Below are 10,190 nucleotides of genomic sequence, written 5' to 3' on the forward strand. Positions count from 1 at the left end.
TGCTCCAGCTGTCCACTTTCAGGTAGTACCTGCATATCATGCAGAACCATCAGTAAACCAGGTCAGAGTTTTATCTTCCTCAGTCAAGTGATTGCAAAGGACTCCCGAAGAGGCCAAAGATGTGGGCTCAGAAAGAGAAGATGACATGGCAGGGGTGGTGTCCATGAGCATTTTGGTTACTTCCTCATGCAACTTATTTGTGCCTTCAGGGCCTGCTTGAGCTTATCTCATATATGCCACTTTCACTTTATTATGGAGTGCTGTTGTGCATGCCCAACTTTATGGTTTGGTGGGTCAGACAATACCCAGCTCATGATAACTCAGGTCTCATGGTAACTTGATGGCCCATGATTAAGCATTCAGTATCCACTAAGGACAGTAACAGGTGAAAAGATTTCTCAAAAGGAGTGTAGTTATCTACAGAGGATGGCAGGTATTTGCACCAAAACACTAAGGGTCTGAATTGTGATTCTCCTACAGGTGGCTTCCAAAGACCCCAGGAAGCATCTCTATTTGCTTGTTGAAACTTTCTGCACCATTGGATCTGCTGGATCATATGGCTCAAATGGTAATGCAGCTTACATAGCAGACTTAAGCTGTTGCAGAGCCTCATGTTATTCTTGTCCCAGATCCAAAATACCAGCTTTTCTCATCACTTGATAACTGGACCACAGTAGCATACCCAAATGAGGAATGTGTTGTCTCCAAAATCTGAAAAGACCAACTAAGGGCTGTGCCTCATTTTGGTCATAGGAGAGGCCAGAAGCAACAGGTTACCAATCAATTTATAAAGGATATCTCAACATGCCTCACACCACTGGAAACCTAAAAAAAAAAATCACTGAAATTGAAGGCCCCTGTATTTTTGTTAGATTTATCTCCTGTCCTCTCTCACAAAAAAAGGCCTTACCAATAAGTCTAGAGTCTTTGCTATTTCCTGATCATGAGTTCCTATCAACATGATATCAATAAAATGTACCAGTGTGATGCCTCTGGTAGGGAAAGATGATCAAGTTCCCAGCATACATTTTGACAAAGGACTAGAAAGCTGACATACCCTTGAGGCAGGACAGTGAAGGTATACTACTGGCGTTGATAGCTGAAAGAAATCTGTTTCTGTTGGTCCTTGCAAAGGACAATTCAGAATTAAAATCATTTGCCAGATCAATGGCTGCATACCAGGTACCAGGATGTATGCTGATTTGCTCAGGCAATGATACTGATGTGGGCTATGGGTGGGAGGCTCTTTGTCTCTTCAGAGATAACCTAAGCTCTCTGACTTGTGGGTGTGATGGTAAGAGGTTGCAGTCCTGCCCTTGGTAACAATGGCAAGGACTCCAGTCTCAGGAAACAGTTTAACAATGCAAGGCCTATAAACTTTTAAGTATTTAGGGGAAATGCAAACTAAATATGCTAAAAGCATACCTGGAATGTCTGAAGTCCATGCTAAAAGCTTACCTAAGATGTGGAAGATATATATGCTAATTGAATCCTATTGAGAACTGAAACAAAGGGACCATTTGGCTTTTCCTCTCTGTATAAAAGGGATTCAAAAGTCTTGTTCAGGGCTCAGGATTCAAACAGAAAGCTCCCGAGTCCGGCCGGCCATCAATAAACCATTTTTCCTTCTCAAAATCATTCCTGAGTCTTGGCCTCTCCATACGCAAATAATTGAACCTCTCTCAAATTCTACAACAATACCACTTCTGAGACAGCAACTGCAATTGGAGTCACTACCTGGTTAAGTTTATGAAAATCTACTGTCATCTTACAAGATCCATCTGTTTACTTCACAGGTCAATAGAAGAGTTGAATGGGGATGTGGTGTGAATCACCACCCCTGCATCCTTCAAATCCTTGATGGTGGCACTAATCTCATCAATCCCTCCAGGAATCTGGTATTCCTTTTGATTTACTATTTTGCTGGGGAGAGGCAGTTTCAGTGACTTCCACTTCACTTTTCCAACCATAGCAGCCATCACTCCACAAGTAAGGGACCCTATGTGAGCATTCTGCTTGTTTCTGAGCATGTCTATTCCAAATATACATTCTGGAATTGGGGAAATAACCACAGAATGGACCTGGGGACCCACCTGAGCAAAAACTCCATCTATCACATGACCTCTATAAGCCTGTCTCTGACTGGTGGACCATAGTGACATTTTGGTTCTTCCGGAATTAATGTCTCTTCTGAGCCAGTGTGTAATAATCCCTAAAGAGTCTGATTATTTCCTTTTCCCCAAAGCACAGTTACTCTGGTAAGAGGCCATAGGTGTCCTTGGGGAAATGTGGGAGGAAGGTTAACAATATAAATTTTTGGCAGTTTAACAGGATCCTTCACCAAGGGGTCCCAGTCTTCTCATTCAAGGTACTCTGGGTCTGTAAACTATCTCATGTCTGGGTATAAGGGTAAGGCCACATTGGGAAAATAGGAATAGAACTACATTGGGAGGTGGGAATTGCAAGTGCCTTCAAATAGATAAATGACTTAAGATGGTCTGTAAAGAGAGTGCCAATAAATAACAGGATGGTCTGTAAGGAGAGTGCCAATGAATAATATGGGACTGCTTACTAGAAGAAGCCTTTCAAAAAGAAAAAAAACATAGATACATTAAATTCAGCTAACCGCAGTGTTCTGCTTCTTTGCCTGCTTGTTTGCTCGCTTATTAGTAAATGCCCCCCTTCCTAAAAAGCTATAAAACCACCCCTTCCCTGAGACTTGGGGCTGCTCTTGCCTCTGCAGAGGATGAGACAGCTGCCACGTGGCTAATAAAGCTCTCAATTGGAACTATGTTCAAAGTCTGAGTCTGGTCAATATCGCTGGTCTATAACATGGGAGTTAAGGGGCCATGATTCTTTGCATCTTTAAGTTGTGCTAGGTTTTTGTTCACCTGGCCTAGAACACTTCTGCTTAATAAATTTATTAGAATAAATTTAATAGAGTGCCAATCTATCTCACTTCTAGGTACCCCATGATCTATTAGCCAAAACCATAACTCTATGTGGCTCACTATTTTGAGTGTTACTTTTGGTCTGACTTTCAATGCACTATCCACATCCACCTTGTCTTTGGTGATTAAATGCCAAATACTTGACTTCTACCAGACCAAGAGATAGTCATCCCTATAAAGTTTAAGGATTCTAATTCAATTACAGCCCTAAATACTGTAATATCTGTATGACAGAGGAGAGAAACCATAGAGTTCTTAAGGAAAGATGGAGTTAGTCTTACAAATTAATTCCACATATTTCTTAAATGTGTGTGCTCTGGATATTCCTGAGGTAGGTGGGCAAGTCTCATATGGTAAATTCATTTTAGCATTAAAATCTATCTTAGCCATTGAATTCCCTCTTCTGCTGTATTCCAGTGCAAATCAGGTATCTCAACCTCTGACATGCTTGACCATCTTTTGGTCCATGTTTCAGTCAGCAATCCAAACAAACTGTTAGCGCCCTTTTTAACCCCTTGAGCTACAGCACTGAATTCAGAATTTTTGCTTAGTGGGCCTTATCATTAATTTCTGCATAGTCCAACTTTATATTCCTTCCATCATTATCCCATACACTTCGTATCCATCATCACACATATTCCCCAGATTACTGTCTACAAAATTTGGAAAACTCATGCAGCTCTTTCAGAGTATAACATACTTCCTTATGGGTTGCACTTTGTATTTCACCTTTGGGGGCTTCTTGCGATTTTAGTCGATTAATAGATCTTGAAGAGTGGTGGCAAGGTGAGTAAGAAGAAGGGTTAGAAATACCTTGCAAACTACTGAAGTCAGGGCATTCCTTTGCATTTCATTCTGGTGATATAGGATTAATCCCCTCAGGCAAGGGTTGGGAGTCAGATGCCTCAGGGCAGTGTGGTGGCTGGGCAGTGCTTGATGGAATATGGGTGGTAACTCCCTCAGGGATGGGAGGAGGCCCAGACTCCCTGGACCAGGCCAGAGGATGGGCTGTACAGGCTTCAGTTTTGTCTGGTACACACCTCAGGGCTAGAAGGAGGCCTGAACCCCCTGGGCAGTCTGGAGGTTGTGTTATTCAAGGTTGAAAAGGTGTGGTCTCCACAGAACAGGCCATCACATGTTTACCTGGTAAATTCTCAGCAGAATTTATTGTTTCAATGTTCCCAGGAATATTATCATTATCCCATATGTCTCCATCCCAATCCTCTGGGTTCCACTGATTTCCAGTCATTGCCTTCATTTTAACCACAGAATATCTGCAGCGTGGAGATTTTAGTTTCCTTCGCAACTCTGTTACTTATACAATGAGAGTTTGAGTTTGGTTCTCAGATATCTCAAGTCTGTGGCTGCAGGAGACAAGATTTTCTTTCAGAGAACATATAGAAATACATCATTCATGCAGCATTTAAGCTTCAAATTTGAAGACTTCAGTTCATCTCTTTCTTTTGTAACTGTCTCCAGAGTATCTAAGAGGAGCCAGCCAACATCATTACACCTTTTGACTCCACAAAACTCTTTTAAGGTGTTAAAAACACTCTCATCCAGGTCCTTGCTTTTCATAAGCATGGAAGTAGTGAAATCCAGTGATGATATTTTGTGTATCTCCATTACCAACTCATGCCATGGATGTTAGTGTTCTCTTCATTATTACAAATGGAGTCACTAGGAACCTTGAATCCAATTAGAGAAGAGAGACAATTGAAAAACTCACAGAACCACTTCAGACAACCGATTTTTAGGACTCTGTTCCTCAAGAACCAGTCCCAGTACCAAGCTGTATTAGACAGGCTTCTCTAGGGGAACAGAATCAATAGGATATATTGGTAAATAAGTATAAGATTTTATAAGAGTCTCTCACATGAACATGGGGTACACTAGTCCAGGCTCTTCAGGCAGGCTGCAAACCAGGGGTTCTGATGAAAGTTCAATAAAGGTCCTTGATGAGTTTCCAGAGATATTGACTGTTCAAAGATAAGCTGGGAATTTCTCTCTGAATTTTGAAATCATTTCCCTTTTCAAAGCATTCAACAGATTGGATAATTCCTTACTCATTGCTGATGGCAATCTTCTTGGTTGATGTAGATCTAAGGAGCTATCTATGCAGTAAACTCACTGGTGAGTAAAGTCCATAAGTGCCCTTGTATTACAGTTAGCCCAGTGTTTGCTTGAACAAACAACTGGGCACAATTACCTGGCTGAGTTGACACATTAACCTAACCATCACAACATCATTAGTTAAGTTTATTTCTGAATATTTAATTCAATTTGTTGTTATTGTAAGTGCAATTTTTTCTTGAATTCCTCTACATATTGCTCATTATTTGCATACAGATATGCTACTGATTATGCATGTTGCTCTTGTACCCACCAGATTATTGTACTTATTTATCATCTCTACAAGCTTTGTTTTAGATTTTTCTGGGCTTTCTATGAAGTAGGAATATGTCATCTGCAAATAGTGAAATTTTTACTTCTTTCCTTCCAACTTGGATTTGTTTAATATAAACTTCTTGCCTAAGTGCTCAAGCAAGCACTTTTAATACATTGTTAAATGAGAGGGGTAAGAGTGGGAATTCTTGTCCTCTTCCAGTTTTTAGAGGGAAGTGTTTTAGACTTTCACCATTGAGTATGACATTATCTGTATGTGTATGTGTGTATATTATAGCCTTTATAATATTGAGGAATTTTCCTTCTAATCATACATTTGAAGAGTTTTTAATAAAAAAAAAGACACTGTATTTTGTTGATTGCCTTTTCAGCATGAACAGAGATGACCACTGTTTTTCCTTTTAATCTGTTAATGTGGTATACTACATTAATTGATTTTCCTATGTTAAACCATCCTTGCATACTTGGGATAAAATCCATTCAATCATGTTGTATATTGTGATTGAAGTTTTGTTGGCTTTAATTAGAAAGTATTTTGTTGAGGATTTTTACATCAAAGTTCATTAAAGAAATTTGTCTGTGGTTTTCTATTCTTGTAGCATCTTTACATGACTTTGTTATTAGGATATTGGCATTGGAAAATGAGTTAATAATGTTCCTTCTACATCTATTTTTGGGGAGAGTTTGAGCAGCACTGGTATTTGTTTTCTCCAGAATGACTGGTAGAATACATCTGTATTAGTCAAAGGTGTGCTGATGCAAATGGTTGGTTTTTATAAAGGGTATTTATTTGGGGTAGAATCTTACAGTGACCAGTCATAAAGCATAATTTACTTCCCTCATCAAAGTCTTTTACCACATGTTGGAGGAAGATGACTGCCAACATTTGCCAGGGTTCAGGCTTCCTGGATTCCTCTCTTCCTGGGGCTCATTTATCTCTGAGCTCAGGTGCTCTCCTCTCTCCTATATGTGTACTTCCAGGTCTCCAGCTCAAAAACTCTAGCATCCCTTCTGTGTGGTGTGGTTTTTCTGTGAGTACACACCCATCAAGGAGTTGGAGATTCAACCTCTTACTGATGTGGCCCAATCAAACCATAATAATTATTTAATCAAGTAAAAGTGAAACTGTTATAGTATTAGCGATATTGACCAGACTCAGACTATGAATAAAGTTCCAATTGAGAGCTTTATTAGCCGCGCATCGACTGCCTCATCTTACGCAGAGGAGAGAACAGCCCTGAGTCTCAGGGAAGAGGTGTTTTTATATTCTTTTAAGAAAGGGGGGTTTAGCATGCAAGCAGGCACAGAAGCAGAACACTGCGGTTATTTGAAGATAGCGTATCTATTTTTTTCTTTTTGAAAAGCCTCTTCTTGTGAGCAGTCCCATGTTATTTTATTGGCACTTTTCTTGTGGGCAGCCCTAAGTTAATTATTGGCATTCTCCTTGGAGGCTGCCCTAAGGTATTTATTGACACTCTCCTTGGAGGCCACCCTAGGGTATTTATTGGCACTCTCCTTGGAGGCCGCCCTCAGTTATTTATTTATCTGAAGGCACTTGCAATTCCTATTTCTTAATGCAGTTCTATTCCTATTTTCCTAATGTGTTTTTACCCTTACAAAACCTCCCACAGATGAGTTTACAAACATAATCCAATACCTATTTTTGGAAATTACAAAAAATACCAAAATGCCACACTCCACCCTCTGAATTCCAAAAAGACATTTTGATATTCAAAAAACCTTCAATTGGTAAAAAGCTAAGTGCAAAATCTTATCACAATCAAAAGAAGTACAGTTTGTCTTGAGGCAATGTCTGGTCTGGTTGTAGATTTCTGAAACTTACAAAAGCATTTATCTCCTTCCAATACACAAATTGACAGACAAAAGATAAACATTTGCAATACAATAAGGAGAAATTGGGAGGGAAACATGAGCTATGCATCCAGAACAGTTCCCTAAACCTGAAGGGTATAATTCATTAGATGGCAAAGTCTGACAGTCATTCTTAAGATGATTGCTTGTGCTCTTTGGGGTCTCATGGGAGCCATACTTTCCCCAGGCTTGCCGAATGTCCATTTTCTTGGTTCATCTTTCATCAAGCATCTGGGTGTTGATCAAGCTCCAGACCTCATGCTCTAAGATCATTGGTGTGACTGCCACACTTTATGCAAACTTCAGTAGGAGTCCTAAATCACCTAGTACAGTGAAATGAAGACAAAATTCTCCCTAATCTTTGGCATACTGGTTGAACTCTCTCATAGGAACAAGTTGGGATCCCTGCCATCCCTAATCTTTGGGATACAGATTGGCCACTTAAAGACGTATGGGGCAGGTATCTAAACCTCCCTAATATTTGGGGAATATGCTTTACCCTCTTTGTATGCTGGGGCAGCAAACTTCTCTCTAAATGTTGGGGAGGGGCATCAACCCTTTTCAACTGTGAGGGCAAATTCTCCCTCTCTTTACATATGGGTGAGGTTCCTCTCTTGGTCCAAATTGGTGTCTTAATTTCAAATCTCAGCTTCTATGGTTTTCCTCATATAGCTCTTTCTCCTTCAATTGCTCCTTTCCATGTCCTTTTTAGTCCAAGCCGACACTGGTTTTGTTCATACAGCATTCTTAAAAAACATGTTTGTGTAGCATGCAAGAAGCAGGGGTCCAAGCCATCAGAGAGTAAGACCTTCCACAAATCTTTCGTAGATAACTGAATCTTCAATCCTGATTTACAAGTTCCAAGTTTTGTTAAATCCTCAAATGGGGCACTATCATTTGGGAACTTGATTTCTAGAGACTTGGAATTTCCAGAATTAGTTTCTCTTTTCTTGGTGCCCAACAGTTCAGTGCTCAGCTTATCTCATTCATCAAACATTTTGCTATAAGCATTAAGGAGAAGACTAGCCACATTCTCTGAGTTTACTTTGGAAAGTTCTTCAGCTAAATGTTCAGACTTGCTGTTTTTAAATTCTGTCTTCAGTAAAACTTTAGGAGCCAATCTTGCTAAGTTCTCTGCAAATTTAAAACATGGATTGCCTTTCCTCCAGTTTCCAAGAATAGTTTCATCATTCATTTATAAGGTCTCTTAAAAAGTGTCTTTCAAGTCTTTATTACTATCAATAATCTCTTCAAAGCACTGTAGGTCTTTTCTACCAAGCACCTCACAGTTCCTCAAAAAAAAAAAATACAAGTGACCCATTTATAAAGTTATTCCAGCATTTTGATAATTGTAAAAGCACAACACCTCTGTCCTACAAAAAAAATTCTGTATTAGTCAGCCAAAGGGGTTCTAATGAAAAATATCAGAACACTGTTGGCTTATATAAAGGGTGTTTATTTGGGGTAGAAGCTTACAGTTACCTGGCCATAAAACATAAGTTGTGGGAAGTGGACTTGACCCAATGGATAGGGCGTCCGCCTACCACATGGGAGGTCCAGAGTTCAAACCCCTGGCCTCCTTGACCCGTGTGGAGCTGTCCCATGCACAGTGCTGATGCACACAAGGAGTGCCCTGCCATGCAGGGGTGACCCCTCAAAGGGGATCCCCACATGCAAGGAGTGCACCCCATAAGGAGAGCTGCCCAGTGTGAAAGAAAGTGCAGCCTGCCCAAGAATGACGCCGCACACACAGAGAGCTGACACAATGAGATGATGCAACAAAAAGAAACACAGATTCCCAGTGCTGCTGATAAGGATAGAAGCCATCACAGAAGAACACAGCGAATAGACACAGAGAACACAACGGAGTGGGGGTGTGGGAATAAATAAATAAATAAATCTTAAAAAAACAAAAACAAAAACATGTTACTTCCCTCACCAAAGTCTATTGTCACATGTTGGAGCAAGAATGCTGCCAACATCTTCCAGATTTCAGGTTTCCTAGGTTCCTCTTTTCCCAGGGCTCATTTCTTTCCAGGCACCTATTTTTTCCACAAGGTCAGCTGTAGATTATCAGGTGAATGGCTGTTTCTCTTCCTAGGTCTTGATTTTTTTCCAGACTGAGCTGCTTTGCTATCTCTCTCTTTTTTTTTTTTTTTTTTAACTTCCTCCATCTCAAATTCCCTAGCCTCCCTTCTCTGTGGAGTGGTTTTTCTGTGATTTCCCACCCATCAAGGGGGAAGGGACACAAAATCCTACTGATATGGTCAAATCAAAGCCTTAATCATTATTTAATCAAATGAAAGTGAAATCTCCCACTGACTAGTTAAGAAACATATCCAATAACTAATTTTGGAATTTATATACAATACCAAACTTCTACACAAATAAATCAGTGATGAGATGGAAATTTATAGCCCTAAATGCCTATATTGAAACAGAAAAAGGAGTAAAAATTAAACTGAAGACCTGGAGGAACTAGAAAATACTACAAACTGATTGCAAAGCAAGCAGAAGAAAAGAAATAACAAAGCATAGAGAAGAATTAAATGAAACTGAAAATAGAGAAAACAGAAAGAATATTCTCTGAGAAGTTAATAAAATTGTCAACTATTTAGCTAGAGTAATAATTAGAAAGGAGAAGAGATGCAAATATAAAATCAGAAATGGAAATCAGAGAAAGAATACCATTATTGACCTCTTAGAAATAAATTGTATCAAAAAACGTTACCTTGGGAAGTGGACTTGGTCCAGTGGTTAGGGCATCCGTCTACCACACTGGAGGTTGGCGGTTCAAACCCCAGGCATCCTTGACCTGTGTGGAGCTGGCCCATGTGCAGTGCTGACCCGCGCAAGGAATGCCGTGCCACACAGGGTTGTACCCCACGTAGGGGAGCCCCACATGCAAGAAGTGCACCCCGTAAGGAGAGCTGCTCAGTGGGAAAGAAAGTGCAGCCTGCC

Source organism: Dasypus novemcinctus, chromosome 22 (genome assembly GCF_030445035.2).
Source record: "Dasypus novemcinctus isolate mDasNov1 chromosome 22, mDasNov1.1.hap2, whole genome shotgun sequence".
In the NCBI taxonomy this organism is placed as follows: domain Eukaryota; kingdom Metazoa; phylum Chordata; class Mammalia; order Cingulata; family Dasypodidae; genus Dasypus; species Dasypus novemcinctus.